Consider the following 8,461-nt stretch of genomic DNA (forward strand, 5'->3'; position numbering starts at 1 on the left):
TAACGTAGGATTTAAGATGGTAGTATTCCACTAGGAATACTCAAGCGACCTAGGCCCTATCCCATTCCTTCTTGGGGCTTCATTTTTGTTCTCTATAAACAGGCAACATGGAGGTAGACCTCTTCTTGGTGTGTTGTTTTGTGCTTCTGAATTTTCTATTTTTTGGACATCTGAGGCACGAGGGGGTAAAAGAGAACATGGAGAATGGGAAAAGAGAGGAAAGCATTTTGTACACAATAGTGTTTGTATCTCATTAAAGGTTGCTAATTCTTCTTGGTGTGGAATCTGATTTTCCCCCCTTTTCCCTTGGCTCTGGTTAACTAGAATCGGCTGCTTTATCCTGGGGAGCATTCTCTGTTACTGCAAGTCTTCAAGCAGAGACTAGATGACCACTTGTCAGGAGGCTGTAGAGAGATTCCCATCCCAAGTAAGAGGGTACTACATGCCATTTAATACCGGGTAATCTTGGGAAAATGACTTTGCCATTTTGGGTATCCTCAGTTCCTTTGTCAGTAAAATGTGGTATTTAGGTTTTCTATTCTCAATGGTCTCTACTAGCTCAAAATTCTGATTCAGTTCTGAGTCCTAGCGTAGTCCACCATGATTATACCTTACTCCTTATGTTTCTATGACCAAAATAATGACTTGTCTACAGAATACCTTGCAATAATTTGGGAGTAACTCATTTGTGTGCCTCAAATTCATGGGTCAATTTGACATTCCCAGGTTCATTCCTACCTAGTCAGGAAGCTAACTGGTTCCTGATGTTCCACCTCTGTTAGTGCCAGGATTTGAGTAGGAATGGAAAGTTGTTGCCTTGATCAGCCCATACCTGAGGAGAATTTCCACTGTGATACACTTCCCAAGTGTGACCTCTCAGACAGCTCCAATCATGAGGAAAATTTTCCTTGTTGTTTAGTAAATTTTCAGTCATGCATGTTCTCTTTTGGGGGTTTCTTGGCAGATATTGGAGTGATTATGATTTCTTTCTCTAGTTTACTTTATAGATGAAGCAACTGAGACCAGTAGGGTAAAGCAATTTGCCCAAGGTCATCTAGCTAATAAGTGTCTGAGAATAGATTTGAACTCAGGAAGAAGAATATTCCAGACTACAGGCTTGGTGCCCTTGGCATCAAGCCTAAATTTGTTTCTTTGTAATTTCTTTCAAATCAGTCTTCATTTCCTTGGATTTATTCCTATCTTCCACAGATTCCCAGCCCTTCACAATCCTTGTCATTCTGCTTTGCATACTGTCCAGCTTGTTCATGTATTTCTTAAACTGTAGTAAGCAGAACTAGGTATCATTTTGTATTAGTGGTCTGGCTGGGGCAGAATTCAGAGCAATAGGCCAAGACCATTTATTAAGTGCTTACTATGCTGCAGAGACTGTCACATGCCCCAGAGATCCAAATAGAAGGCATAAGAAAGACAGTGTCTGCTTGAGAGAAGTGTATTTGTAATGATGGAAGACAAGAGAGAAAGGAAAGCTGGAGTAAGTAGAGATCTCCTAGTATGCAGGCATGATAGAGAAAGAAGTTTGAAGAGTCAGGAGTGGGGTTCAGAGAGGAACGAGAGAATGGACATGGCTGAGGCCTGGGCTCTTTCTCTTAACATGAAGGAAATGACCAACGTGAGAAATGGATCACATGGGCGGCATCATCTTCCAGGGTGAGAAATCCTTGTGGTGGATAAAGTGCCTGAAGAGTCAGGAAGGATGCACAGAGAGAAACTGAAGAGTGAACATGTCTGCCTTGGGTTTCCTTCCTTAACATGGAAATAGTAACTATTGAGAGGAAAAGGCTGTAGGGGTGGAGTGATCTAGGGTGAGACTTTCCAGGAAGTGTGGCTGCTCTGGTATGCTGGGCAAAAAAATCCCACCATACACACACACACACACACACACACACACACACACACACACACACACACAAATATGGATAGTCCAGAGATCTGGGATGAGAAGGTTACTGGACCCCAGTGTTGAAGGTAGCTTCCACAGTAAGAGTTTCTGCAGTGTGATGAAAAAAGATGTCTAGAGAGGCAGGAATGGGGCTCAGAGATAAAAGAAGGAATGTGACTCTTGCCTCCTTATTCCTGGGTGCTATGCCTCTTTTAATGGAACTTTAGATCAGAATTGGTTATTTGGCTTCTATGTATTACACTGCTAATTTATATTGAGTTTAAAGTCTGCTGAAGCCTTCTAGGCCCTTTTATTATTCTTTTTTGTGAACATTTTAAAAAAAATTACATTTAAGTTCCCAGGTGTCTTTCCTCCCTATAGAAGGCAGTAGAGAAGGCACCATTTGACCAAAAAATAAAAATAAAAAACTATGTCTTGCTTGTTTCTACTTCTCAGTTCTTTTTCTCAGGGTGTACATACATAAATACACAACTTATTCTTCAAATAATATTTCTGTTTCTGTAAATAAATGCCCTCTTAGTTCTGTTTTGTTCTCTCTTAATAATTTCATATACATCTTTCCATGTTTTAAAAAAATCACTCCACTTGTCCCTTCTTACTCTGAAGTTGTATTCCATCACATTCAATGCCACAACTTGTTTATCTGTTCTTCAGTTGAAGGAATTTCAGAAAAAATGAATTCCAACCCATTTCCCCTCAATGAAAGCAAAGGTATCAATTTGACTTTTTGGTTCTAAATATAAGATTTTAAAATTTCCCTATGTTATTTCAGCCTATCAGATTCAGCTCCCAATACTCTACCTTCTGAAGAACTTTGCCATCATTACTAATTAGAGAAATACAAATCTTGTTCATTTATCCTTTTCGATAGACTTTCTCTTTTGTTATTAATTTCATAATTAAATGTAAGAGGCTGAGGATTATCAGTAATAGATTTTAAATTGTATTATAAAGTAGTAATTATCAAAGCTATCTAAGAAATAGAAAGGTTGATCAGTGGAACAGAGCAGACATATAACAAACAGCAATAAAAGACTATAGTATTTGACAAAAGCATAAGTTCATGGGGCAGCTGGGTGGCTCAGAGGATTGAAAGTTAGGCCCAGAGATGGGAGGTCCTGGGTTCAAATCTGGCCTCAGATACTTCCTAGCTGTGTGACCCTGGGCAAGTCACTTACCCTCCATTACCTAGCCTATACCACTCTTCTGACTTAGAACCAATACCCAGTATTGATTCTAAGATGAAAGGTAAGATTTTTTTTTTTTAAAAAAAGCACAAGTTCATGTTTTTGGTAGAAAAGATCACTATTTGGTAAAAATTGTTGGGGCAACTGCAAAGTAGTTTGGCATTCACTAAGATAAGATCAAATGGATACATGATCTAGACACAAAAGGAAATATCATAAGTAAATCAACAGAACAAGGAGCATATTACCCATCAGATTTATGAATAGGAGAGGGATTTATGACTAAAGAATGATGGAGAGTATTGTGAAATGTAAAATGGATAATTCTGTGTACAATATATTGAAAAGTTTTTGTATAAATAAATAGATGTTGCCAGGATTAGAGGAAAGGCAGAAAATTGGGAAAACATTTTTATGGATAGCCTCTCAAATAGAGATCGTACCTAAAATATAAAGAGGACTTTGTTGAATTTATAAGAATAATAGCCACCCCCATTGATGAGTGGGTGAAAAATATAAACAGAAAACTTTTGGATGAAGAAATTAAAGCAATATGTAGGGATACAAAAATATGCTCTAACTCATTATTGATTAGAGAAGTGAAAATTAAAACAATTCTGAGATATTTCACACCCTTCATATTGGCTAAAATGAAAGAAGGACAAAATGACAATTGTTGGGGGGACTGTGGAAAAATGTGGACACATACCTTGTTGGGGAGCTGTGAACTGATCCAACCATTTTGGAGAAAATTTGGAATTACACCCAGGAAATTTTAAAATGGCATACCCTTACACCCTGCAATATGTTTGCTGAGTCTGTTTCCAAATGAGATAAGGGAAAAAGGAAAAGAACCTCTATGTTCTAAAATATTTATAGCAGCTCTTTACGTGGAGACAAAGAACTAGAAATCAAGAAGATACCCATAAGTTGGGGAATGATTAATCAAATTGTGATATGTGATTGGGATGGAATACTACTGTGCACTAAGAAATGATGAGCAATCTAATTAAAAAACAAACAAACTTGGAAAGGACTACAAAGAATAATAAACAATGAAATGAATAGAACCAAGAGAATATCATACACAGCTTCAGAGTTAATACTTGAAGAATAAATTGTCAATGTTACCTCCTGAGAATAAACTGAAAAATGGAAACATGAAATATATAATGTGTAAAAAAATAAAGATCAAGAAACTGAGGCAAACAGGGTTCAGTGACTTACCTTGGCCCACCCAGCTAACAAATGTCTGGAGCCACATTTGAACTCAGGAAAATGAGTCTTCCTGGCACTTAATTCATTGCAGTTTCTCACTGGGTATTCTAGAAAATATTACACAATAAATTATTAAGAGGAGGGTGTCAAAACCTGTGTGTGAAGTCTAAACTTCATGTAATGGATTAATTTTATAAATCCCTCTGATCATTTTAGGATTGGTTCCAGGGGCCTCTCATTTAGGGGCATTCAGGGAGTGAGGAGAGAGTCAGTTGGGCAAAAGAGATGGGAGAAGAGAAGATGGCAACTTAGGTAGACTATCTGGATAGCAATCTGATCCCTCAAAGTGAATTCTAATTTCACTTCTTTCACCTTCAATACCTCTCTACCCCACAGAGGAGGATTAAGTCCCCAATGGCCTCTTCTCCCTCTTCAACTTTCTGTCTTCAAGGTTTAAGTAGTGTTATAATCATTAATCTGGAATGAGATGGATGCCACCTTGACTGACAGGGATGGCAGTTAAGAGATTTGGAATGTTCCCAGATGCTATGAGCCAGGAGCAAACATCGGTTAGCCCCACCCTATATATACTCCCTGACAGCTACAGTGGGGGAAGTCTCTGGACTCAGAGGGTCTGAACTGGAGATCACAGATCTCTGGGTTGAGACTTGAGCAAATCTCTGTGGATCAATCTGAGCAGAAGGTGGCTGAAGGGTGGTTGAGGGTGAAGGGTGGTGAAGAAAAAGAGGGTAGGAAAAGTCTGAATCTATTTCCTTGCTAGACTGTGAGAGCTAGTGAACCATCAACACTATTGGTGAGAGAGCTGAGAGAATACAAAGACCATCAATATCCATTTTCAGCAATAGCCTTCCCTATTCTCTGGCTTGGTTGTGTCCAGGTCTGGCCAGACATAGAGAGAGGGTGAAGATCTCAAGCCTCCACCAGCTTAGTAGCCTCCAGTCCTGATTATTAATTAGTTTAATAGTTAATAGAGCAATAGGATTTCCAATCCGCAATCCTTGACCTTGTTATCCTTTCCCTATCTATTGGTAAACCAGTGTTTTAATAACAAGTACCTTTCTGAGTGGTCTTTCTATCACGGCCCTTGGGAAAGGAGTTCAAATACACAGTCAGATCCTGATCATTATCCAAAGCTAATCAATAGCCCACTACTAATCTATCCAACCCCAGGTTGGGCCTAGAGAGGTTAACTATTCACCTAACATCTCAAGGGTCCTCACTTGGGCAGCTGTTAAAGGAATCGCAGACAGGTTATCAACCAAACCTGTCAGGGAGAAGGGGATAATTTACAGCAGCAGCCAGGGTGAGAGGAGTAGGTGTTCCTCCCCACCAGCTGCAGTTGAGGAGATCATACACATCATCATTATCATTATATACACTTGTATCCATCTCTACCCACATTTCTTTAAAAGTAGGATACTGATCATAGTAAAGAATCTCCTCCATTTTCGACTTGGCAACCATACCTTTGTCTAGCATATCAGAGATGTTGGCTTGGAGGTGTCTGCTCTATTCTGGACCATGGTCCCCAGAGTTTTTGTGATGATGGTGATACTGATAGTGATGATGACAACAGCCATAGAATAGTAGAGAATTGGCCTCAGAGCCAGTAAATCCTGGGCTTCAAGTCCTGCTTCAACTGCATACTGGCTTTACTACCTTGGAGAAGTCACTTAACTACTCAGATCTCTAATCAACTATTATAGAGAAGATACTATCTTTTGGAGACAATTTCCTGTACAAAGGAAATTACCGTTCTAGTTCCTATTATTAATACTGATATTAGAGGGGTGATCCTTCAGTTGAGAACCAGTCCGTGGCAGAGAAATTAAGGGAGCAGGAATGTTATTGCATAGCCACTCTGTCTAGACAGGGATCAGACTGGCATTGTTCAGGGTAAGGAGGCCAGAGTCAGGTAGTTTCCATGGCAGGTCAGTCTGAGAATATTTGAAGACAACTACTGGAAACATCTCTGTGGTGGATCCCTCATCAGACCCCTGTGGGTCCTGACTGCTTCTCACTGCATTGGCAGATGAGTTACCTCTTCCCTCTTCAAATGGATGGGCATGGTTGATCTTAAGGGTGGGAAGAGGTGGAAATGGACAGAGAACTGGAGCTGGGAGTTAGTTTTGGGTCTAGACTGTCACTAATTCATGGTGATTGAACCAGTTGCTTTCATTTGTTGGTCTTTGGTTTCTTATTCCATAAATTGAGAATCTTGTACATGTCTTGGCTTTTTCATTTGGCTATTGAATGCCCAAGTACATCTAAAGTATAAAGCACTACACAGATATTTAGCACTATTACTACAATTAAGTGGGAAGCCCTGGAGAAAAAGGCAGTAAGTAGGAGAGATTTCCTCCCATTGTGATTATGGGTGGATGTAGAAGGCCTAGGGCAGATCCATCCCCAGATCTAGGATGGTGAGTTGTAGGGGACCAATAAGGGGGCCTGAGGCTACTCAATTTAGCAGAGCATCCCAGAATCCTATATTCCCAGGGCCTGCTAGACTTAGCTGCATCTAAGGAACACTTGTTTCCCTCTTCCCCAGATGTCAACAAGAGCCCTTAAATTGTAGGGTAAACCTGAGAAAACAACATCTGTACTGTGAGAACAAGCTGCTGAGTATGGACAAGATCCCTGTCCACCCAAACTACATTCATAAAATTTGAGGTGCATATATTGCTTTATTAAAGTTGAAATTCCCAGGAAATGTCCCCAAAGATATAAAAATCATCTATCTTCATGCTGCTTCATAGAACTTAACCCCAAACATGGATGCTGGGTGATTGGCTGGATGGATATAGAATATGCAGGTTAACAATGGGAGTGGCCTGTGGGCATCTTGGATTTCCCATCACCAGTAAGAGGTAAGAACCAGAGCTGGGGAATGCCAAAGCCTAGGGAGAGAGAAGTGGAAAGGTTAAAAAGAAAGAAATCTATTTCCTTTCTGTAGTGCAAAGGTACAAACAACCCTGCAAAAGGTAACTGTAGAATTTCTGGCAGTTGACAGGGTTTAGAACCCTGACTAGAGGCAGTTGGTCCTGGAGGCTCGGTCAGAGCAGAAGGGTCAACTGAGCTTGGTCTTGGGGCTGAAACCTGGCCTTGGTTCCTTGATTATGTGCCTTTCCTCTTGAGATTTTGTAGCTTAGCTAATTCCTCTGGATCTCCCTGACCTTCCCTATTACAATCACCATTTCCCTTCCTAATTTTCTGTGGGTTCTGGGAGAAGGGTGGATTTGGGTGGTAGCATTCAAACTCGGAAGACTTAGATTTTCCCCATAGTCAAGTAGAACTCACCCTTCATACAAATTATCTCCTGATTCATTGTGTGTAACTTTCCTAACCTCAAAGGCAACAAAGCCTCCTGGGACTGAGTGAGGGCAGGCCCTTTCTCAGTCTCCCATTCCCGTGTCCCTCCCCCACCTGAAGCTTCTCCCTAGGCGGTTGTTAGAGAAACCTTGTATCTCTCTGTCCTTTATAACCAACCCTGCCAATTTAATAAACCCTGTTGTCATTTAATCAAACCTTTTGCTAAATCATTGGTTGAATGATAAAGGAGGGATAAAGGAGAGAAAGGAAATAGTTTCTCTCTGGGTCCAGAGGGGAGTTGGAGGCATCCATCTTGGAGGAAGTGGTGATCCCTGTACTTCCTCTGAAGAAGCCCGTCTATTTCCCAGACACTTCCTTTGTGAACCTGAGAAATTGACTAGAAAGCCCTCTAGTTAGTTTCAAACCATTTCTGGCTGGCCTTGACCTTTGTCTGTAGAAGTGCCCTTCCTGCCTGAAGGGTTCAGCCTATTTCCCTTCAGTGTCCTCTGTCTCAAGCTTGTGTACCCAGTCTGTGTCTTCCTGTTGCAGCTGCCTGCCCAACTACCTCAACTTCTCCCCTTGCCACTCATTCTACTTCATCATCTTATATTTCCTTAAACTCAGTCATTCCCTTACATCTCCTACCACTTCAATTTACTACTGTCTGCTATTGCACCCTCCTTTCCTACCTACTGACTTAGGGACCCACAAACCCCATCCACTGTGTTTTATCCCCTTACTACAACTTGCCTTATCCCCTTATTACATTTCTTTACCAACAAAAAATTTTTCCCTCAAAATT

Source organism: Gracilinanus agilis, chromosome 1, assembly GCF_016433145.1.
Source record: "Gracilinanus agilis isolate LMUSP501 chromosome 1, AgileGrace, whole genome shotgun sequence".
NCBI lineage: Eukaryota > Metazoa > Chordata > Mammalia > Didelphimorphia > Didelphidae > Gracilinanus > Gracilinanus agilis.